The sequence below is a fragment of the Dermacentor variabilis genome, chromosome 1 (genome assembly GCF_050947875.1).
Source record: "Dermacentor variabilis isolate Ectoservices chromosome 1, ASM5094787v1, whole genome shotgun sequence".
Lineage (NCBI taxonomy): Eukaryota > Metazoa > Arthropoda > Arachnida > Ixodida > Ixodidae > Dermacentor > Dermacentor variabilis.
The window spans coordinates 247,511,467-247,536,779 of record NC_134568.1 but is presented as its reverse complement, the minus strand read 5'-3'; positions in this window follow the sequence as shown (position 1 = coordinate 247,536,779).

The window sequence follows — 25,313 nt, the reverse complement described above, 5'->3', positions numbered from 1 at the left end:
CGCGGGAATCGAACAACTCCCAGTATTGACAACTCGCAAATGTGTACGAAGCAAAGGGAAAAATGCACTTCATTTGCTGTGTAGCGTGTCAACGAACGCATAGAAATGGGAGGATGGAATCTGCGGTACAGTTTTCTTATTCTCCCTTTGCGTACGTACCGAATTCGGAAATGCACATTTCCGCGCATTGCACTTGTTGAGCGAGACGCCATTTCCCCAAACAAACCGGCAAAATAGCTCTCCGTGCAATTTCGACGGAAAATCGCAGCGATCGCTGCGACGGTGCGACTGTGCGACCAACCGGTTGGTCGCAGCCGAAAATCGGGGGGTCAGCACTGCGACTACGATTTTCGTCGCAAACGAAGGAAATCGCACTTCCGGTGCGACGAAAATCGCATCATGTGAAACAGGCTTCACACGTGCGATGCTCTAACCAATTGAGCTATCGCGGCGCAGTTTCTCCATTCACTTTCTTGGGTAGTTATGTGTTACTACTAGAACTAACCTTGGGAGTTTTAACCAGTGCCACCACTCACAAACATTGGCGGCGGATGGGGAACATCCTTTCTGCCGCAGGCGTCACGAGTACGTGATCTTTCTGGGTGCAGGCAACTGGTCAATAAACCCACACATGCCACCTGAAGGCCTCAATGTTGCCGGATTCGAGACCCTCGTTATGTAAAAACGAAAAGAAAGGGGGTTAACCGAGGGGCCCGATTTTTATTAATCATATCATGAGAAGCCCCAACAAACAAAGACACCAAGGAAAACACAGGGGAGATTACGTGTGCTTCCTAATTGAATTAAGGAAATTATAAATTAATGGCAATGAAAGTGGATGAAAAAACAACTTGCCGCAAGTGGGGAAGGATCCCACGTCTTCTCGTTACGTGTGCGATGCTCTAACCAATTGAGCTACCACTCAACCACACTTGTTTCTTATGGTCTTTTGTAATTGCTACCTTACTAAGTTTTTTTTTCGTATTACTGTTTTCTCTGTGTATTTTATGTGCGCCCTCACTTCCATTACAATACCCATCTTTGTGGCCTTTGGGTACGTTTGGATAATAAGTAATAATAAAGATGAGAATGACTATACAGTCAAGCTGGTGTCAGCAGTAGTAAAGTATAGTTATTGTCTTCAGATTAGCGGCACAGCGTGACACCAGAAAGAATAGATTCTGATAGGGCACAAGCATAATGCAGTAAAGGCATTTAGAATTTTCGATACATGCAGCTGGCTTATTAGCCTTGCTCGCGTGTGGACTATGGGGCACGTATTTACTGGTATTAAAGGAACGCAGCGCGTGAATCCTCCCATAGCACGATGGCTCCACACGAACCAAAAATTGCCAAAAATCGTTCGGAAACAGGACGCACAGGCACTCCGGGCGGCCGGAGCGGCCAGATGATTTCAAGTACCAGCACGCACCGCGGCAGCGGTGGTGCAGTGAAACTGGCCAGTGGGATCGTTTATATGTTGTGCCTTCCTATCGTGATTGGTTTTTATTGAATTGTTTAAACAGAAGAGAGAGAGAAAAAGCAAGGATAGGAAAGGCAGGGAGGTCGACCAGAAGAGCATACGGTTTGCTACCCTACACTGGGGTTGGGGGAAGGGGGAATAGAAAGAGGAAAAGGGTAGAAAGTGAGCACTGAGTGCGTGTGGACGGGACACTATGCACAGGGACACTATAAACGGTCTCGTAAGCCGGTGCACTTCAAATATTGCACTAAGGCACGATTCGCTTTTCGGGCCAGTGACGGGTATGGTCACGGTCCGAGTATCTTTGACTCGTTGAACGGTCTTAAGTCCAGTCGATGTAAAGTTTCCCGCAGAGAGAGGCGTTCTACATCGTAGCGGGGGCAGGTACACAATAAGTGCTGGATGGTCTCCTCGCACCCACAGGAATCGCACATCGGGCTCTCGGCCATTCCCAAACGATAGGAGTATGAGTTCGTGAACGCTACTCCCAACCACAAGCGGTACAGCAAGGTTGCTTCACCGCGGGAAAGGCTAGATGGCAGTTGTAGCCGTAGCGTGGGGTCCAGTTTATATAATCGGCAATTGTAGGCACTTGAACTCCAGAGATCTTGCGACTTTTTGCGTGCATGTAGGTGAAGTTCCCTGGCAGCGTCCGACCTCGCCAAAGGTATTGAACGCGTCTGGGTATCTTCGTGGGCAGACCGGGCAGCCTTGTCAGCTAGGCTGTTGCCGACGATGCCACAGTGAGCAGAAATCCATTGAAATATGATGGTGTGCCCTCTTTCCAGAGTATGGTGGTGCGCTTCCCTGATGTCAGATGTCATCTGCTCGTAAGTTCTGTGACGTAATGCAGACTTGATGCTGTGAAGGGCTGCCTTAGAGTCAGAAAATACGACCCATTTCTCTGTTGGCTCTTCGCTTACGTACATCATAGCGGCATGGAGAGCTGCAAGCTCTGCCAATGTAGTTGTAGTCGTATGCGACAATTTGAATTCAACTGTAACCTTCTTGGCTGGAACGACGAATGCAGCAGTTGAACTGGTACGGGAAGTCGAACCATGGGTATATATATATATATATATATATATATATATATATATATATATATATATATATATATATATATATATATATATATATATATATATATATATATATATATATATATATATATATATATATATGTGTGTGTGTGTGTGTGTGTGTGTGTGTGTGTGTGTGTGTGTGTGTGTGTGTGTGGTCCTGATACGTCTGGTGCAGTAATAGGAGCGTAAGTTGCTTCAGAGCCGGCGATGGATGATCGGACTTTATTGTAATGCAAGGAATAGCAAAATTGACTTGAGGCTGTCGTAGGCACCACAGGGGAGATGAAGGCTTCGTTGCCGGTGTAAAATATGACGGTATGTACTCTTTATGAGCGTTAATCACTCTTGAAAAGGTCGCTTGAGGTCACTCGGCTGGTAGGGAGGCCAAATGATGGTCGGGGATCCTTGACAGATGGCGAATGTGCGCTCTGCGAGAGTCGACAGCTACGTGTGTCTGGATCATATGGTCCCCAGCGATGGCAATTGTTGCAGCTGTTGACGTGCACTGAGGCAGCCCTAAGCACGCGCGTTGGGCTTGACCTTGTATGCTCTCCAAAGCGCGAAAGTTCGTCTTGCACGCATTTGACAACACTGGTAGACTGTAACGTAGGAGTCCGAGAAACAGTACCCTGTAGAGCTGCATCATAGAACGGACTGGTGTATTCCAGTTTTTCCCGCAGAGAAATTTAAAGACATGAGCAATGGCAACAAATTTCTTCTTTAGATAGACGCAGTCGGGGCTTCACGAGAGGTTGCGGTCAATGATTACACCCAGAAAGCGATGCGTCTTAACATAGGATAGATGTTGACTGTTGATTGAAACGAGATGCAATGACATTTGTTTGCGCGTAAAGCCAATCAATGTGCACTTTTCTTTAGGCACACTGAGGCCTTGTTCTCGGAGATAAGACGCCGCCATGGTTGCCGCCCGCTGAAGCCTGGCTCGTACCTGAGGGCGAGTCACCGCAGAAGCCCAGATGCAAATGTCGTCGGCGTAGATTGAGACGTGAACTGACTGCGGTAGGTACTCCGCTAGTCCTACCAAGACGAAGTTGAACAGAATGGGGCTCCACACCCCACCCTGCGGCACACCACGGCAGGTGTAATGTTCCGAAGTTGGGCCATCTTCAGTCTGTAAGAAAAAGCACCTCTCAGTCAAATAGTCCCGAATCCATTGATACATCCGGCCACCAACTCCAACAGCCTCAAGTGAGTTCAGTATGGCCTCATGGGCGACGTTGTCGTATGCTCCTTTTATATCTAGAAAAAGTGCCACTGATAGGCGCTTGAGGCTTTTTTTTTATTTTGGACCCAGGTTACGATGTCAATGACGTTGTCAATGGACGAGCGACCTCGACGAAAGCCTGTCATGGCGTCCGATAGATGTTGAATCGCTCTAGGTACCATTCCAAGCGAACGAGAATCATGTACTATGTTTAGTTTGTACACGTAACCGCAACTCCTGTAACCGTAAGCAACGTAACCGCAACTCCTGTCTTGGCATGTGCGGAATATGATTGAATAAACAAATAACTAAATAAATGTAGGAGTCCTACTACTGAAATACTAAAGTGGCACATTTCTTTAAATTTTGAGAATTTCAAATACCGTATAACCAAAGTAAAGCGCAACTAGGTACTCTTGAAAAACTAGAGAGCTTGGATATCATCGAGAAGAAAAGAACGCGATGTCCTTTGCGTAATCCTAAGTACTGACGCCATGCCGTGATGGAATCAAGCTAAGGGAAATATTGAATATAACTGGAGACAAAGGATCACACAACGCCTTGCGCCTTAGTAAGCTTATCAGAAAACGCGCCATTTACAAGCAGTACAGCACTGCAGCCTCTAACCTCGCCATTCACCCTCTTGAGCTACAAGCAATCATGTCTTAGAAATGTCTAATAGTGCCAAATTTGAGTATTGAGTGCTTCGCTGGCAAGGTTAATTCGAATATCAAGGTTTGCAAGATTACTACGAATAGCAAGATTAGCACAGTCTAGATCTGAAGCAAATTTGATAAGGCTTAGCAAAGAATTAACAAAATAATGCACATGTGGTGATTACTTCCCAACCATTATATATATTTCGTGACCAACGGGCTCTAAAGTTTCATAATTTATTTACTTAAATACAATTGCATAATAAATTACCTGCAAGTGCAAAACACTTCGATCATTTAGTGAATCCATTACATATAACATGCAACACGAGAACTAGAGAAGGTGTTCGCAGCAAGGTGGAGAGAAGAAGAATAAGAAATGGCTGAACAAGAGATTCCAACGTTTCAACAAGAGGACTTGTATTCATCAGGGCAACTGATTTCGGCTATTTCGCTATTCTAGTAAAGCCCCAGCCACCTGTTCTAACATTATAATGTTACAGTGTATAAACTATAACAAGGTACAGACAGTGTACACTGTCTGCCCCTTCAACAGACTTATAAGGAGGAGGAGTGTTAGTTGCAGGTGGACCAAGTGTTGCACAAGCTGCCGGCAATCCAACGGCTCTCGCTATATGTGCAAAAACGGCAGTGTAACGTACACTGGGCCCGCGTCAAAGAACCACAGGAGACCAAAATTAATCCTGAGTACCCTACTACGGCGTGCCTCATAATCTCTATCCTGGTTTCGGCACGTAAAAGCCCGGATTTTCTAACTCGCATATGACAGAATTAACTAACTACCATTCTTCGTCTTACTCGCAGCTATACTATCATTCATAACGCCCTCTTTCTATCTCATAACGTTAGATTTATCTTTCGACGACAAAAAGGAAAAGGAAAAGGAAAGAAATAAAACTACCGCATACTTTCTATGACGACGAAGAAGCATAAAGGAGCGCCCCAGAAAACTGGATAAAAGAATGGAAGGGGACAAGGCACCTTTAGCTTGGTTTCGCTACGTTCATTTTGTAAAAGAAAATTTCAGCTGACAAGTAACGTCTACATCTTTGGGCGATCTTGGACACTATTGCACCAAGAGAGAGAGAGAGAGAGAGTTTAGATGAGATACGAAAGGTAGGGTGGTTAACCGGAAGATAAATATACAGTATCCAGTTTGCTACCCTGCACTGGGGAAGGGGGTAAGGGGAGACAGAAAGGTAAAGAAAAATGCACATACATAGAAAGAGAGGGGGATTACAGAAAGAAGGAGAAAACAAACGCACACACATACACGAACGCGCGATTGTGCGAAGCTTTGTTGCTACATCGGTTCTTGATAGCGGGGTGGGTGCCTTTCCAGCACTTTCGTGAGCTCTCCTAGCAGCTTCATCGGCATGTTCGTTGCCCATGAAGCCGCAGTGGCCTGGGAGTCACTGAAAAGGGATGTCATATCCTTTTTCTGCTAGTTGGTGTTGTGGTCCACGACGTAGAGCGAATAGCAGACAATGCAGGGCTACCTCCGAATCGGTAAATATGCTCCTTGGTATATATTCATGAATCATGTTAAGTGCGCTGCGAAGTACAGGAAACTCAACAGCAGTCGACGTTATCCAGTGAGAAGTTTTATACTGAATGGTCACGGATTTTTCGGGGAATATCCCAGCTCCTGTAGATCCGTCAAGAGTTGTCGAGGCATTGGTGTAAATGTGAAGAGGGTCCTTGTATGTCTCGTGCAGCATTAGTAGAGATAGCTTCTTGAGAGCTGCCGACGGGAGTCCTGCTTTCCTTCGAATTCCTGGTATCGATAGTCGAACTTTTGGGCGAACCAAAGCATGTTTATAATCTCGAGAGAGGCAGTCACAGTACGCCGATATCTCCTGGCAAAGTAGACACTGGGCCGGTCTTTCGGTAGTGCGGAGAGGTGGTGGAAAGGGGCACGGGCAATGTGCTTGATATGTGCTCTGAGTACTTCTAATGTGATATGAGTTGTGACTGGGTAATCTTGAGCTATCGCAATTATTTCTGATGTCGATGTTCAGCGCGGCAATCCAAGACAAACGCCGAGTGCCTGCGCCTGAGCACCCTCGACTGTGTGGATGTTGCTTCTGAAGGTATTGCATATCGCACCAAGTGGCTTTGTGCGGGAGATCTTAGCTTGACTGAAAAAAAAAATATATATATATACTAATTTTCTGTTGCTGGTTGAATTGCACAACTCCAGAAAGGGTAGCCACCAGACAGAAGCACATCGGAGACACTTGTCGCAGCGCGCTCTGACTGCGACGTGGTTTGCATGCTAAGCGAGGTGCTTGCGAGGCAGCTGAACATTTCCACTTCGTTTCCGGTGCGCCCGGAATGATGCGAACAGCGGGAACCTCTCCGACCATCGCTTCTCTTCGCTCGGGTGCGATGTGTGTCTGCGTGCATATTAGGAAGTCACAACGGTTCTCCATACATCCCTGTTTGCCGATATAACAGCGCCGCGACTTCCTAGTGACGCATGCTGCTTGCACACAGAAGACCAGCGCAAATAGGTCTCACAGCAACTCAGTGGAAAAGTTGGAAATGTGACTAGTAATGAATCGGTAGGTTCATTACTAGCCACGTATTTATTTTATTTTTCACATTTCAGTACAGAAATGAGAAAGCCCGCGATAGGATCTCTGCTTCGTCTAAATACATGCCAGCAAAATTCGTAACACTGAAGTTATAACGCCGGAAATTATAACAGTATAACGCTCAGTATAAAGCGCGCCGAACGCGGGCTGATGTTCCGAGCCTTCCGAGCAAGCATGCGAAAGATTTGCAATCAAAAGCTTCCAGAATCTTCCAAGAAGTCACGTTGTACTTCTTCCTCTACCTGCGTGTAGCTTCATGGCCAAACTGCACGTACGCTTGCTGGCGCGCGAAAGCTCGCGCCCGCGCGCCTCGCGTTTGCCGCACCTTGCGAGGAATGGCGGTTTGAACCTACAAGACGTGCGCCGGAGCGCGCCAACTTGGCTCACTCTTTCCGCCTTGGCAGACATCGTTCCGCATTTTTGTGAGGCAGCCAGAGCGCCGACATTTGTCTGGAGAAGATATTCGTGCTCGCGCCGCCCTTCGACGCGTACGCTCTGTCCCGCACCATGTGCGCATCTTTAGGCGCGCGGGCGCGAGTTTTCGCGCGCCGGCAAGCGTACGTGTGGTTTGGCCTTCAGTGTTTCGACATTCGGAGGGTACGCTTAATTACAGCTGTCGCTCGCCATCACCTTAGATTTGAAGCAGAATTACACTCAGCGCAAAAGATGAAGGGCGTGCTGAAATAATCGTTGGAATACAACATAAGCGCAGCCGGGGTATTCATAAGTACGCGTGCACAGGGAAGTTGCTGAATGGAGTGACTGAATTGAATTTCAGTGAGACTTAGCATGCAGTTTGCAGACTTATCGATGACCCCAAAGCGTCGGCAGCCATAATTCGCCGTGACCTCATCGTGAGTCGTGTGTCGTCGGTGGCTTGAGCTATAGACCTGTTCAGTGCTTGTAAACAAAGTGCATGTGTACTGCGACTCACTGGATAGAAGAACGCCTTGCTGGATATGTAGCAAGCGTGCACAGGCAAACACGAGAGCGCTATATACTATTCGCTGCGTCTTCACCATCCGCCATGTTGAAGGAACACAATAAGCTTAAACACTTTCCAAAACTTGTCGCCAAGCACAAACGTCTCTGAAGGAAATTCGCGCCTGTAAAGTGTGTCGTATAGCTGCGCCAATTACGTTCAAGTTCACGGGTCACTCAGTGACGATGTCGGTTTCTTTTGCCAACACAGATATCTGGTGCTATAATTGTTCTGTCACCATGCGAATCATAATTAAGAGACGCCTGTTTCTGTCACTTAGCACAGCTTCGTATTCCAATGGTATCATGGCTTCATTATTCTTCTCTGAAGCTAAATTGTGTTGTGACTTGCAGCGGAAGATCTATTCAGAGCTGTTAAGCGTTTTAGCTTCTGAACTATTTTATGTTATTATGCTGTTTCACATAATCAAATAATTTAGCTCGCATTCAAGCACGTGGACCACGAATTCTATACGATGCTCGCAGAGAAATAATCATATATAGGTGTATTAGTTCGTATATTCTGCATGATTGTACTTATTTACGAAGTCTTAAAAGACCTATATTCGTAGCAATTTACCGATTCAATTTACAGATCATTACCATATTTCTGAAGAGTAATTCTCTTTAAGAAGATTAATATATTAGAAGTGACATGGACGTACGAGGCCCGATCAAGGGAGTTGAGCATCAATGATTCCCCCGATGGTGATTCCCGATACTGGCGGCTGACGCAGATGCTAGCTTCAGATTTCTTTAGATCAAGTGCAATATGAAACACTGTCCCCTTATCACAACTACAAAATTGACGTGAGTTTGCGTTTCTGCGTAGCACTGTACCTGAAATTATACCTGGTGCACTGCGAGCGCTCAGTGAAGTTCGCAGTAAGTCAGCTCTTCGCATGGCGCTACGAAGAAAAGGCCCAGTGCTATTAATGGCCACCAGGAAGCGGCTATAGGCTAACAATGCAACTGCATGGCAGGCCTACGGTGCACGTGAGTTGAACCTGCTGCTTCTATTTTCTCTAGCGCGAGGATGTAGGAGTCATACACGCATATGCACACGCACATACCCGCCGTGGTTGCTTAGTAGCTGTGGTGTCGCGCTGCTAAGCGTGAGGTCGCGCGATTGCATCGCGGCCACGGCGGCTGCATTTCGAAGGGAGCGAAATGCGAAAATGCCCGTGTGTTTATGTTTATGTGCACGTTAAGGAACCTCAGGTGGTACAAATTTCCGGAGTCCCCCACTACGGCTGTCTCATAATCAGATCCTGGTTTTGGCACGTGATGTCCCATAATTTAATTAAATAATTTTAACACACGCCCTCACAAACGCACTTTCTGGCAGAAAGGCTGACACAATGTCGAGCAATATATTGCAGTTTCTGAAGACGATCATTACTGAACGTGTGCCTCGAAATAACAATATAAAAGCTAACTTTCTTATTAATTAGCAGTTACTATTGCTTTGGATGTCAAGTAATTTTGATACGGTTCCAATTGAGGTGAAAGTTTTAGCACTTGTCAGGGGCAAGCACGGAGTAACGCCTGGTATCAGAGTTTTCCTAACAAATTCCCATTAATACGATAAAATAGAAATGCTTTCGATGTTTTCATTGATAGAAACAATTCATTAGACTAATGGAAGTTGACTATTAAGATCTTATATTTTCTTTACGTCTTATCCGCCTAACTTGTGGGCAGAAAAATAAATGATAAAAGGCAAGTTTATGTGCTATTCGTAGCATATTCAGGTAAACATCTACGTAACAACGTTATAAATTTGATTGTATATTGATTGTTTTGTTATCTAACTGCACAGAATATAGTGACCCGACTGCATCGCTATTTTTTGGTGTGGACTTATGCTCAGAAGGTGTGTTTTGTAGGGTAAAGGTGCACGACGTATACGTATATAGACACGCTCGTATGCACATCACGACATGCACATACACAAGATATAGCAGACACTTTGATTTAGTGGAATTGTCTGCTGTAATTAGCAATATTTTATTCCATATTACACGCTCAAATTTATTTCTGTCATTTGACATATAAAGTGCCAGCATCGCAAATCTCTGTTATACACTTAACGAAAGTTAGAACCACCAACGTTTCTGAACACTCAGCTATTTTCGCGTCGTCCTCAGCTCAAACGACCAATTTAAAAGTTTAGGGGAACATGCTGCTGGTCACTTAGGAATCGGTTGGGGCTAAAATGCTTTAGATATATTCATGCGGAGAGTCGCGTTCACTTTACTTCTCTCGCGGCGCAAAACAAGCCTCGAGAAAAAAGGACTAGCAGAGCGCGAAGAAGCCCACATCGACAAAAAAAAAAAAGGCGAGGTTTTAAGTTCAAGCGTTGAAGCGTGCATCTAATGAGCGGCACTGTCTCGAGCCGCTGTTTCGCTTGCATGTTTTGTCTGTGTCCCTTTTCATTCGAAGCTATCAAAAGAGATGCTACTTATGAAAAGCGACGCTCTAATTTAAATTAATCGAAACGTATTGCGCTCATGCAAATTCTCCTGAGCGAACCTAGAAGAAGATTGCAGGTGGAGGGCGTAAATATCCCATAATTACATCTCTTGGGAGAAGGCCGAGCTAGAAAGTGGCCCGGACATGACTTGGAAAGCAAGAAAAGTGGACCGAGTTAGTCTTCTGATAAGTAGCTCGCATTAATTTGTAATGATTCGCCTAATGCCTTACCGTGTTCAATATGCATCTTACTTAGGCCATCCGATGTAGGAATCTTGACTATCTTAGCAGGTTCTTATGCTTAGTTTCTACAAAACAGACTGGACATTCCTTAAATATAATGCAGTTCAACAATATCATGCGCTGTAGTTTCGATTATCAGGTGCCAATGCTCTAGCCTAATGTCGCTCGATGTTTCCATCAGCGAAGCAATTTCTCTATGATATGGTGCCAGTAGTTTGACGCACTTGTACCGAAATAAATATATCATAGATATCCACTCATCTGCAGGCTTGGAGTGACGCCTGACACCGGCAAAAGAAGCCGAGAGAGAGTGGGGTTATACTAATTCAGGTACAACCAAATTAGGAAAGCCCAGTAAGCTTCAAAAAGGACACTCCCTCGCCAGAACAGGAACTGGCCTCCCTGGTGCAGTACACGGACACCCTCTCCCAAGTTAAATCATGGCCCTCAGTCCTCAGCAGCTGCGGAGCACCTGACCAAGACGGCGGTCAGATAAGTAACGCAGCAGAGGGTGCTAAGAATCTCTGGGTCCGGACAGGCCGCCAATGGAAACTGACCCTGTCAACCTTTAATGCCCGAACTCTGTTGAGTCAGGCTAGCTTGTGAGAACTCCTTCAGGAACTATCAGACATTGTTTGGGATATTATCGGCCTTAGCGAGATTAGAAGAAGTGGTGAGGTTTATACAGTGCTGACTAACGTCCATGTCCTCTGCTATAGAGGTCTCCCAGATAAGAAGCAATACGGGGTAGAATTTCTAATCCATAACGACATAGCGGGCAACATTGACGAATTCTACATCATTAATGAGAGGGCAGCAGTAGTCGTAATCAAACTTAATCAGAGGTAAAGATTAAAGATAGTTCAGGGCTACCCTCCAACATCCAGTCACGATGATGATGAATTGTATCAGTTTTATGAAGATGTTTAATTAGCGATGAGAAAAGTGCAAACTCAGTATACTGTAGTAATGGGCGACTTCAATGGGGAAAAAACAGGCTGGGGAACAAGCAATTGGCAACTACGGCGTCGATTCTAGGAATGCTAGACGAGAGATGTTGATAGAATTCGCAGAAAGAAATAAGCTTCGAATAATGAATACCTTTTTCAGGAAGCATAGCAACCGGAAGTGGACCTGGAAAAGCCCTAATGGTGAAACAAGAAATGAAATGGATTTCATACTTTCTGCCGATCCTAGCACAGCGCAGGATGTAGAAGTGATAGGTAGGGTAACGGGTAGTGATTATAGATTAGTGAGGGCTAGGATTCACCTCAATTTGAAGAGAGAAAGAGTAAAATTGGTCAAAAAGAAACAGGCCAACCTAGAGGCAGTAGGTGTAAAAGCAGACAAATTCAGGCTGGTACTTGGAAACAAATATGCACCCTTAGAACGGAGAGATGAAAATGACATAGAGATAATGAATGAAACCGTGACTAGACAGGCTTCACAGGCAGCGATTGAAGTGGGAGGCAAGGCACCAATGCAACCACTAGGCATGCTCTCCCAAGTAACAAAGGACCTAATAAAGAAACGACAAAGAATGAAAGTGTCCAACTCAAGACATAAGATAGAATTCGCGGAACTGTCAAAACTGATAAACAATGCAAAAATAGGTGATATTCGAAATTATAACGTGAGAAACACTCAAGAAGCCGTAAGAACTGGACGTAGCCTGAAATCAGTGAGAGGGAAACTTGGCATAGGACAAACCAAGGTCTATGCGCTGAAAGATAAGCAGGGTAATATCATCAGCAATCTCGAAGGTATAGTAAAAGCAGCTGAAGAATTCTATACTGACCTATACAGTGCCCAGAGGACTCAGGATGACTCCATTCGAAACAGTAATGAACCGGATACAGAAACTCCCCCTATAACTAGCGATGAGGGCAGAAGGTCCTTGCAAAACATGAAACGGGGAAGAGCGGCAGGAGAAGATGGAATAAGAGTCGATTTAATCAGAGATGGAGGACATAATGCTTGGAAAACTGGCGGCTCTCTATACGAAGTGTCTATCTACTGCAAGAGTCCCAGAAAACTGGAAGAATACAAACATTATACTAATCCACAAAAAGGGAGACGTTAAAGAATTGAAAAATTATAGGCCCATTGGCTCACTCCCAATATTGCATAAAATATTCACCAAAATAATCTCCAAATGAATAAGAGCAACATTGGACTTTAGTCAACCAAGGGAACAGGCAGGTTTCAGGAAGGGATACTCCACAATGGATATTATCCATGTCACCAACCACGTAATCGAAAACTCGGCAGAGTACAATCAGCCTCTATATATGGCTTTTATAGATTACGAAAAGGCATTTGATTCAGTAGAGATACCAGCAGTCATAGAGGCATTACGTAATCAAGGACTACAGACCGCTTGCGTAAGTATCCTGGAAAATATCTACAGAGATTCCACAGCTACCTTAATTATCTAGAAGAAAAGTAGGAAGATACCTATAAAGGAAGAGGTCAGACAAGGAGACACAATCTCTCCAATGCTATTCACTGCGTGCTTGGAAGAAGTATTTAAGCTATTAAAATGGGAAGGCACAGGAGTAAAGATCTACGGTGAATACGTCAGCAACCTTCGATTTGCCGATGACATTGTTCTATTCAGCAACACTGCAGACGAGTTGCAACAAATGATAGAGGACCTTAGCAGACAGAGCATAAGAGTGGGGTTGAAGATTAATATGCGGAAGACTAAGATAATGATGAATAGCCTGGCAAGACTTGAAAAATTATAGACCGATCAGCTTACTGTCCGTTGCCTACAAAGTATTTACTAAGGTAATTGCAAATAGAATCAGGAAGACCTTAGACTTCCGTCAACCAAAGGACCAGGCAGGATTCCGTAAAGCCTACTCAACAATAGACCATATTCACACTATCAATCAGGTGATAGAAAAATCTGCGGAATATAACCAACCTTTATATATAGCTTTCATTGATTACGAGAAAGCGTTTGATTCAGTCGAAACCTCAGCAGTCATGGAGGCATTACGGAATCAGGGTTTAGATGAGCCGCATGTAAAAATACTGGAAGATATCTATAGCGGCTCCACAGCCACCGTAGTCCTCCATAAAGAAAGTAACAAAATCCCAATAAAGAAGGGCGTCAGGCTGGAAGATACGTTCTGTCCAATGCTATTCACAGCGTGTTTACAGGAGGTATTCAGAGACCTGGATTGGGAAGAATTGGGGATAAGAGTTAACGTAGAATACCTTAGTAACTTGCGATTCGCTGATGATATTGCCTTGCTTAGTAACTCAGGGGACCAATTGCAATGCATGCTCACTGACCTGGAGAGGCAAAGCCGAAGGGTGGGTCTAAAAATTAATCTGCAGAAAACTAACGTAATGTTTAACAATCTCGGAAGAGAACAGCAGTTTACGATAGGTAGTGAGGCACTGGGAGTAGTAAGGGAATACATCTACTTAGGGCAGGTAGTGACTGCGGATCCAGATCATGAGACTGAAATAATCAGAAGAATAAGAATGGGCTGGGGTGCGTTTGGCAGGCATTCTCAGATTATCTCTCAAGAGAAAAGTGTATATAAGCTGTGTCTTACCAGTACTCACGTACGGGGCAGAAACCTGGAGGCTTACGAAAAGGATCCTACTCAAATTGAGGACGACGCAACGAGCTATGGAAAGAAGAATGATGGGTGTAACGTTAAGGGATAAGAAAAGAGCAGATTGGGTGAGCGAACAAACGCGAGTTAATGACATCTTATTTGAAATCAATAAAAATAAATGGGGCATGGGCAGGACAATTAATGAGGAGGGAAGATAACCGATAGTCATTAAGGGTTACGGACTGGATTCCAAGGGAAGGGAAGCGTAGCAGGGGGCGGCAGAGAGTTAGGTGGGCGGATGAGATTAAGAAGTTTGCAGGGACGTCATGGCCACAATTAGTACATGACTGGGGTAGTTGGAGAAGTATGGGAGAGGCCTTTGCCCTGCAGTGGAGGTAACCAGGCTGCTGCTGCTGCTGATGATGATGAATAATTAGATAATTAGTTTTAAATAATTAATAAGCTTCTGAAATATTATAATTAGATTAAAAATGTCAATGAGAAAATTGCAGAGCGACATGAAAAGAGCGCGGTACACCTTTCTGTTGCTCAATACACACTACATAAAAGTGTTTGTCCAAGTGTCAGAAAAGCCCGCGAATACACGCAAAGTGCCTTAATCGGCCAGTCGCGCGGCAATTTTGCGTATATGCGCGGGCAAGCAACATTACCTTGGTTCGGTCCAGCTACGTGGCATTTGCTTATTGTTAATGTTTGGCTCAAGTTACGTGAAACACCATTTAAGGCGGTCTACACACCTCTCCGAGTTTTATATGAACCTGAGCGAACTATACTGCCACGTACCTATAAGTAGCAGCTTCATATGCCTTTAAAAGATACTTGTATGCAGCAAAACTGCGTAGCCTATACAAGGCAACAAATGAAACAGGGAGATATTCTGATTTCTCATCTTATTTCTTAGAAAAGTCAAAATAAAGGCGTGCGGCGGAAATACCAGTTCTCGGAAAGCACCTATCGCACGAGCTTTGTAAATCGCGAGTGACTCTTTCGGGAATAGAATCATGGAACCCGGTACAGCAGCTCTCGAACTTCTTTTTCTCTCACCCCTTTCACTTCTAACATCATGTGGATCGTGTGGCGGTGTCGCCGAATAGGTGCTCCCCCCTCTTCTTGACTGGAGTGGTTTGATGTGAAAGGTTGGCGCTGTCTTCTGCTGCCCTTGAGGGCGCACGGCTCAGCGCCATGGCTGGACGCGGAGTGACACTGGGGAGGTTTCCGACTGCGACAAGACAAAACGCCTGGATGCAGTGACATGTGCGCTCCGTCTAGCGGGTATCCCTGTGGGGATCGCAGGTCGGGAGCGCCGCTGTGCTCGCCCGGGCGCTCGCTGACAGCAGCGCGAACATCAACAGGCGTCGCTGTTGGATGCCGCCTTTGACGAGTGCAATTCTAAGAATTCGTGCATGCGGTAGCTCGACAGCTGCCGACGTGCGCGAGGCGGGAGTATTGCACCTGCGGCACAGGTACATTGCATGGACGGATGGTTCCGAAGTTTATGTTGTGACACCACTGCATTCTATTGATAGAGCAGGTGTGCGCAAATGTTAGTGACGTACGCCTTCAAACTCCGAGCGTCTTTCTTTTAAAGCGAAACTTCGTTCGTCCTCGTGACAAGAACAACTACCGGCGACGACACCGTGCACGTGTCATCCGCTGCTGCCGCCCTACGCCTCACTGAAACTCTGACAAGCTTTGCGTCATTTCAACATTGCGCTGAACATGCGTGATTTCTTTCCTATTTTCCTTTTCTAGGAGGGGAAGGGTGTTTCCACGCAAATATTAAAACATCTCTACACGTCCCAGCATGTGGCGCTCGCGATTCGTCCCCGCGAAGCGATATTTGGTGCAAAGGTTTAATTTATAAATCTAGCAATAGTGAATCGCATTATTAACGCGGTATTTGACGCAAAATATGGCATTCAACCAACAGTGACGCGGTGGTTGTTACCGCGATGCCTTTGACAGCCTTACATTTTAAAATATTTGTTTATGGATCGCGTATACGTACACGCTGCATAAATCCGCATTCCACCTTCCTGTTGCGATGAGTCACAAGGCCCACATTATTTTTATTGCTGTTATCATATCATCTCGATATTTTCACAACGTCTGAAGTGACCAAAGCTATTCTCAACATTTGTCTGAAGTTATTGAGAGCTACCACCTAAAGCGCGCATGGTTACAACTGCCTTTAATATAGCTCGCATAACGAGGGGCATCGGCTAGATGCGTGTAATGAGGCGATTTCCCTACAACGACGCTTTTTAATGCGTAGCTGAGTTTCTTATGTACCATTGCGGCATCTGGTGCGGCTGTCGTGCTGCTGCCGCTCGTAACCTCACTTTGAGGATCAGCTGGGAACTACGAAAATGAATAGAGGGCAAGCGCACATATCGAATAAGAGAAATGCTCTCGCACTTTTCTATGTTTCCGTGTCCAGCAGTAGAAGATTTTGTTGGATCGTTAACTATAAAACACGACTGCTGAATGTAATCACTTCGTTTGCAAAATGGCGTAATTTAAAAATGGCGCAAGTTACGACTGACATAACCAAGTGTCTGAGACGCTTTCGCACAGATGGTGGTGACATGTGTTGAACGGGGCAGGATGGATTACAGATGCACTTGTACGAAGAAGCAAGAAATAGTGTTTTGTTATTAATGGAATAGCAAATTTGCCCACAAACTCGCGGTTGATCTGCGTGCTCACTACCAGTGCCACTGTAATTAAAGAAATGATAATAATAAAAATTTAAAAATAACGGCTGCGTTTTTGTTATCGGGTGTAAAAAATATATACCACAGAAAATTTTAAATCCAACTGTCATAGCGATCGTGCAACGCTATACGTTTCTCAAAGGACAAGATGACAACAATCCTTTCGGTTAGAAACAACATACGGTCGAACTGTGATGTAACTGAAGGTTTTGATATATACATGTTCGATCAATTAAACTTTCTAAAACCTATCTCTTTGTCTATTTTGCTGTTTTAGGCATTTCAATGGTCACTCAGGTTTCGAACAATAAAGAGACAAAGGGATACAAAAGTGCGGATATACCGGTATTTAGGTGCCAATTTCCACGTCTCACTTTCCCTGCTTAATGCGGGCAAGACACGAAATATGGTAAGTTCACAACTAAACAAAACCAGTAAAGGAAATGCTCATTCTGATGTAGATTATTCTTTCAAAAAGAAAGAAAGGGAATGGTTGTACATTGTATAATATTCCTATATGCTTTTTAACCAAAGCCAAACAGTTCCGGAATGACTCCAAACGCACTCCTTGCACGGATTCTCAATCGAACGGGATGCTGGCATGGGACTGCCCGAAATACAACGCGAGCAAACAAGAAAAGAATAAGAGAGAGAGAGAGAGAGAATAGAAGGCACCTTAACCAAGAGCACGGGACAAGGAAGCCCCATTTCTTCTTGTTCCGCCTATGCTGTGCCAGTTGAGCGGACGCAGCCGCGAGATTTTGGTGATTTCCTTTGGGCGGCGATATATACTTCAGACGTTTACGCGCGGCCGCTCGGCAAACGCTCTAAGAAAAAGAAAACGCGCTTCTTCGGGCCACCGCTCGGCAGCCGCCTCGCGAGCGGGTGGCAGCGTGTCGCCGAGAGAAGACGCGTCGCCATCGCAGGACACGTCAGTGCGCACGACCCCGACAAGCGTTTGTTTCAGCTTGTCAGGCGTCGTTTGAACCGGCCGGCAGCGCTTGGGCAAGGAACGATGGAGGGGGGGAAAGGAGAGGGTGAGAAGAGAGGCTAACAAGCGTCCATCGCCGCGGCAGCCACGTGTCCACCCGGAGGTGCGGAGGGCAACGGTCGGGAAAACCTAGAACTGCGTTTCGAGCTGTCACACCTGTCGGATTAGTGAAGATTGATCAGGTAATCCGAGTCAGGCGTTTGCTCCCCTTCGCGGCGCAACACCCGCACGCCCCCTCCCCGTCCGCGCCGCTGCGCTTTTCCTGTCGCCACTTTGAACGCTCAAGAGTCGCGCGATTCATTCGGCCCTTTCTTTCTTCTACACTATGTGCCCTACTTATACCTGCCGCCCTCCGCTCTTTTGTCGGCCTGCGCTTCTCCAGCAACCGTGCTACGCACGGTGATACTAAACCTTGCTTCCGTAGTTGGTGAAACTTCGTTAGGTTGCCTTCGTTGCTTGCAAAGTTGGTGCCTTCATAAGTTTTAGGCCGCTTTACTGTTTCTTCACGCTACTGAAAGCGTCTCCCGAGCAGAGAAAGAGAGAGAGAGAGAGAGGGAAGCAGAAAAGAGGAAAGGCAGCAAGGTTGACCAGACTCACGTGCACTTTGCTACCCTACATTGGGAGAAGCGTATAAAGAGGAGAAAAGAGAGGGAAGAGATAGAGAGAGCACTTGTTTCGCGCGCGCTTGTATGTGCGCATTAAGTCTGTAAACGGTCGCTGAGACCTGTCGAATTGATGTACTACAATAACGCCCTCGTTGCTTTCTCACGCACGGCCATGGTCCAGTGATCTTTGTTTCCGTCCACCCTATTTAATGCTGTCCGGAGAAGTTCGCGTTCGACGTCGTACCAAAATGTGTTTCCCGAGCAGCGATCTTATGTTTTAATGACTGTCAAGACGAACGCAGTGTTGAATGCTGTATTGCACTGCTTGATAGCCTTTTCCAAAATAAGCGTATTTATGATCCTGGGAACAAAAACAAATTTTTCATTATTCCGTTCTAAATGTTTATCCGGATCTGTGCACGGCAGAAGGTGCAAGACACGAAAAAATGGAGTGCCGTTTACAGACAATGAAAAAGCTCTACTTACTATTCTCTCTACTCTACTATTCCAGTGATAACGGCGGCCTGGTACACTGTGAGTCATGTGTGAGCCAATCATGAAGGGAGAAAAGAATTCCAAATGATATGGAACGGTAGCTGACGTTCTGTTTATATAAAAAAAAAAAACGTCTACTCACAGTCAACTCCTGTTGACTATAGGAATTTATCTGAGATGCCCTCGAAGTCTTTTTGGAGAGACTACCTAGGGCGACCTTCCTCTGCTTACTGACACCTAATTGAAAATTTTCTCGGATGATAAAATCACCAAGTAGGGATCGTACATATCACACTCATACATGAGCATTAACTTACGTTTTTTTTTTCATTATTCCTTCTTCGTTTTTATCCGTCGCCCGCTTTTTTCTTTACTCTCCCTCTCTCTTGTTGGAGTCATGTGGGTGCGAATGTGTAACAGGAGCATGCGCGCTTATCTGACTATGGCACACAGCTGAGGCTGACTCGCATTCTACTACACGAACGAAAGACACATGCGTGTTACAGCTTTGCCAGTCAGACCTCCGAGCCTTGCGACACGCGGCAAGCAAAACAACCGCGGCCAGGCATGTACGAGCGCTGCGAAGTTCCACAAGGGCACCAACAGGAAAACCCTTGTCGCTGTAGGCTAATCGCGCCTGTCTGAAATATGGCGACAGGGGACGACAGCCAGGCTGTTTTAGTGCACAGGTGCTCACGCAGGCTTGGCGTTCCAGCAGCTGGCAGAAGCTACCCCGGCACACAGTCGGGGGCAGCGGCGGGCGTCCCGCGCCGAGACCACGCCGGCCATATCACCGAGGCGTACCGCGCTGCGGTGGCGAGCAGCTCGCATTCAGCGCACGTGCTACCGACTCTGAGGACACGCGCGCACGCCGTACACGCGCCGACGTCAGTAGCGTCTTCTGAATACCGCGCAAACTTCCGCGCCCCTTTTGAACGCGACCATCGCCACCTAGTACACAACCGAAAACAAGCCTGGGCTGAGGCACCGTCAAGCCGATTTCTCTTTTCTTTTTTTTTCGTTGAATCTGGAGCCAATTACACCGCGCAACAACACCTTGCACTGAAGCGACGGTGACGAGCGTTTGTCTGCGCGTGCGCTGGGGATGGAGGCACATTCGCCTTAAGAGAAGAAAGAGGCAAGACGGCGAGGTGGACCAGTCGGTTAGCCACGTTGTCGCGTTAACTTCCTTTTGTCCCTGTTGCTTTGTACTGTGTCACACTTCCAAATTGGTGCCTGCTTCTCCTCAGTACACGAGCGCAGGAGGAAGAAATTACAAAGTTTAAACGGGCAGAGAGAAAAGGAAAACTTGCGCTTGCCCGCACGGTCATCCAAAAACCAGCTTTGAACGCTACAAAGTATCTATTGGCGGTGTTTCAGAGAGGCTGAATTTCTAATGTGCACTTTGTTGATGTAACTAACGTCACTGTCTATTGTATTAAGGAAGCGTTCTTCATCGCCACCCGTCTCTGCCCCTTCATCACCGTCATCATGATTTTCTTCTTCTATTATTACTGTTCCGCATATGGCTGATAAGTCGGGTAGATATGTGGGGCAGGAAACTAATGCATTTTTAACTTCTGCCATGGTATGAGCTCAGACCACGAAGTGTGCCTGTGCAGCAGGCACTGCACCTGTCCGGCGAAAAACGCAAACGACTACGCGTGTACTCTCGGAACATTCACGAGACCAGATAATTTTGTCAGGATAAACGCCTCTGAGTTCCCCTCATATGCTTTGAATATATCTGAATGACATCCTAAACTTGATTGCAACCTAACACCCCCCCCCCCCAAAAAAAAAAAAATACGTGTACCTTTTTGAGAACGCATCCTATTATACGATCGGTGGTATACGGTGTATGGTAACTCCCATAACAGCGCGCTCATGTGCCGTTGTTAGTAATAATAAAGTACCCTCCGCGCTCTCTGATTTGGCAGGACGTTATACTTCTCAGAATTCGGAGCGTGCATATAAGAAACGTTACCACCGCCCTATCGTTTTTTTTTTTTTTTGGCAACAGTTGTACGCGTGAGTCTGTCTGCTGCCTTCTGATCCTACCTGGTGCGACACTAAACAAATTCCTATTAGAATATTTAAGCCTGGAAGTGCTCGTTCTGTAACTACATATAAATGTTAAAGGCTTATGGTAAAACCAGGAGTCACCATGTAATTAAATAAAGAAAATAAATGATCAAGTAATAGAGAGCTGCTCCCGCGATCACAGAGGCAAGCAGTAGAACTCGATCACGTCTCAACTGTACCTACAAACTGTTGTTGAGGTGACGTTGAAATAATAAACTGTCTTGCTTTCAATAGTTAAAAATATAAGTAAATAAATAAATAACTAAATAACTGACTAACTAAATAAATAAATAAATAAAGTGGGCAAAATGACTCTGCAACTCGAGTGCGCTTTGTTAACAGTCCTTTACGTCACCCACTTAATTTCCGAAGAAAAACAAATAAATAGTATATAGATTCAATAAAATAAATAAAAACCTGCTTTATTTCTCAAGCATTTTTCTTCCTTCTTTTTTATGTACAACTAGAGTCGTTATCCGAGCCGGCGGTACGGTCCACGCTGGGCGGTGGGCGCATCGTGCGGGGCGCCGTTGGGGGGGGGGGGGGAACAGGGGTGAGAGGGGGGCAGGTGCAGGCCACGTTACGCGCGCGCGCTCCAATCGATATAGGGCGCATCGCGGGTGCACCTTCGCCGCGGTGTCGCCCTTGCGTTGACGCGATGAAGTTAATCTGCTAATCCATTAATGGGAGGCCAGAGCGGTTGCGTGGCGGGGAGCTGGGCGCTCGCTGCACGCGTATAAATAAAGGCTCGGGCCCCGGAAGGAATGTGCGTGCGTATCCGGCTAATGCGCCGATTCGCACAGCCATACTCACGCGCGCTCGAGTGTGTGCGTATATATATAGGCCACAGAGGGTGCTTCCGTCGGGGAGTATTTTTGATGGCAACCAAGAGGTGGCCAAGCGAAAGAGAGTCGTGTGGGAAAACGTCACGCACACCCAGAAAGGAGGGGGAGGGGGAGCATTTGGCAAGCAGGGAGACGGGGCAGAGATGTGGCTGTACTGGCGTGGTGGGATATTCACACCACGCGGTCTATTCCCACCACAAGGCTCTATAGGCCTGGTCGCCTTGCATCCCGAATCTTTTGTGGGGCACTCAATCTTTTGCTCGTCTCGGGCACCTTTGCGCAGTCAGTTATGGAGAGCAAAACCTGCAATATCATTATTCATCTGCACGAGCAGATGAATAATGCGCAAGCTCCTGTTAATTAGCTGCTTTTGGCTGATCTAGTTATTACGATAAGCATGCCAACTTATACTGAATGTTTTAATAGAAATGCTTGACAATTTACAGAATAATAAGCGTTTCGGGACTCTCGACCATCATGGTAGTAATAGGTGAGGTTCCATATAAGCGTGGTGAAGATTTCCCAATTTACTTCCTTGGAGAGAGTAGAGGATGACTTACGGGGTGTGAGATTGCCAACAGTTTTTGTAGACAGCACAGAACTTGAAGAAGCTTAGGGATCACTACGGCGAACAAGCATGTACAGAGCAAGTACATTTTCGTTAGTTTCCCTGCGGGAATTAAACACAGCTTTGTTTTGTTTCTTTTTATCTTTATGTCTGGCGAGTCAGTGTGAGTGAACAAAAAATTGACTCGCCATCCCGGCCCCCTGCGAAAGTTGATGTTCAGTGAAGCTGTTGCAAAACCACCACTACAACTGCTGAGGGGGGTGTTGATAGTTCGTGTGTTTGTTTTGAGCTTGTTATTGAAATTGATGCTGTTCTGTATCATTATTATTATTATTATTATTATTATTATTATTATTATTATTATTATTATTATTATTATTATTATTATTATTATTATTATTATTATTATTATTATTATTATTATTATTATTATTATGTGTTGAAACATACAAAACACGAAGGAAACAGGGAGGAGGCAAGCTGACAACTGCCATTGAGAGGGGCACAACGCCTGCCTACTCTTTCGGGAGGAGGGAATGAGAAGAGGAGAAGATAGGAAACAAACAAATAGGAAAAAAAGGAAATAAACAAATGACAGAGACACGGTCAAAAGAAAGTAGGAACACGGAAAATATGTCTATAAACGGGAGGCCAAATCAGTTTTCTGCATGCAAATTAGCAAGGCTCTATAGGCCTGGTCGCGTTGAGCAGCAGTCCCTCTCGGAAACAGGCAATCGTCAAGGGTCGTACATTTGAGTCCAATCAGTCCATATTCCTTAATTAGGAGTGCACGTAGTGTGGCGAATGCGGGACACTCCAATATAAGGTGTTCAAGTGCCTCACAGGAGCCATAGGACTTAAACCACGGACTGTCCACACGTCCTTGACGATACAAACGTTTCGCGCACCAACACAGAGCCAACTCTGTGTTGCCAATTCTGTGTTGCCAAGAGCCAATTCCACTAACAGTGCTCTAGCACTACAAGGCAAGCCACGACCACGAACACGTGGAGAGAACGAGCCATTTGAACACGGTGGCCTGGGTGATCCTTTAAGAGGTATCGGCGGATTAACACTCGTGCGTTGTCAATCATGCAATAAATTTCTGGGCAGTCACTCCCGTTATTAGCACAGGTTGAAGCGAGACGATCAGCCTCCTCATTTCTAGCAATACCCACGTGCGAAGCTATCCCCTGGGCAGTGAGGGACACTCCACGAGAAGTAATTTTGTCGGCGGACTCTATTATACTGTTGGAGTATTGGTCTATTGACATTCTTTCTCAATAGCCTGCTAAGGGCAGGACGGGAGTCTAAGGATAACGACCTTCGATGTGCTCATTTCTTCCTGTACGTACTTCAGAGCAACATCAATCGCTGCCAGCTCCGCAGTTGTTGATGAGGATGGATGAGGTATTCGAAACACCCTTCTTATGTCAGTCGAAGGGCAGAAGAAAGCTGCTGCAGCGCCTTGAGCGTCGCTGCTTACCGATGGTTGCTTAAGTAGTTTAAGATGGTCTCCATACTTTTCAAATAAGTGCAGTTGGGCCAACTGGAATAGTGCCGAAAAAGCTGGTCAGACTTTTTGTGTATCTCGGGAATCGAAAAGATGAATATGGGAGGGGCATTTGTTGTATTCTTTCGGAGTCGTCAGTGAGGTAGTATTGTCTGAACTGCCAGCAATGGCAACGAACAATGCTGCCACTTTCTCCATACGAGAGAATGGTCGCTGAGTCAGCCGGTTAATGAGTGCTTGTCCATCTGATCCTCGACGTGATGTAACGCTCTCTGGTCTGCTTGCGGACTCAGGAGCAGCTGGTGTGCTTCAGTGAGTAATGGAACAGACTGCGCCCCCCCCCTCACGAGGTAAGCCAAGAATAACTAAGAGGGCAACACGATGGTACCATTCCAATTTAGACATCAAACTAGGCGGCACGTTCAACGCTGGCAAGGCATACATCATGCCAGAAAGTACAGATGATTGATATACCTGTAGTGCTGTCATCTGGTCACAGCCGTCGCCCCTAGCAGTCAAGGCGGCCATATATTTAAGTAGGAACTGTGATCTGCGCTGCACAGAGGTGCTTTACGGGACACCCCAATTAACAGTGCGAGATTCACTTGTTGCTCCTCCAACGCGCACTTTCATTTTGCGCTCCGATGGAAAATGGCCCACAAGACGAAGCAAACGACCCGAAATTCCCGTTCATAAGTACGAAAACAATCGCCGTACGTGGTACCGAATCAAATACTTCCTGTACGTCTAGGAATAGTATATATGCCGAGTGCTTGTTTTCTCGAGCAGATTCAAGCGATGATACGAGGTCTGCAATGCTTTCAAGGGCTGAATGATGGCGACGAAAGCCGCTCTTGACATCAGGAAAGAAATTCACTTCTTGTAATCTGCTATCTAGACGAAACAGTACCATTCGTTCCATCAGCTTGATAACATTAGATGTTAGTGATATTGGCCCGTATGACTTGAGGTATCAAGTCAGGTATCACCACAGGTATCACCACAGATGACTTCAATTCGTTGGGGATCAGACTCGTTCGCCACACTCCATTATATTCGTCCAAAATAAGCTCATGAAAGGCCTCATCGATGTTTCGTAAGGCTTGGTGCGTGACACCGTCTT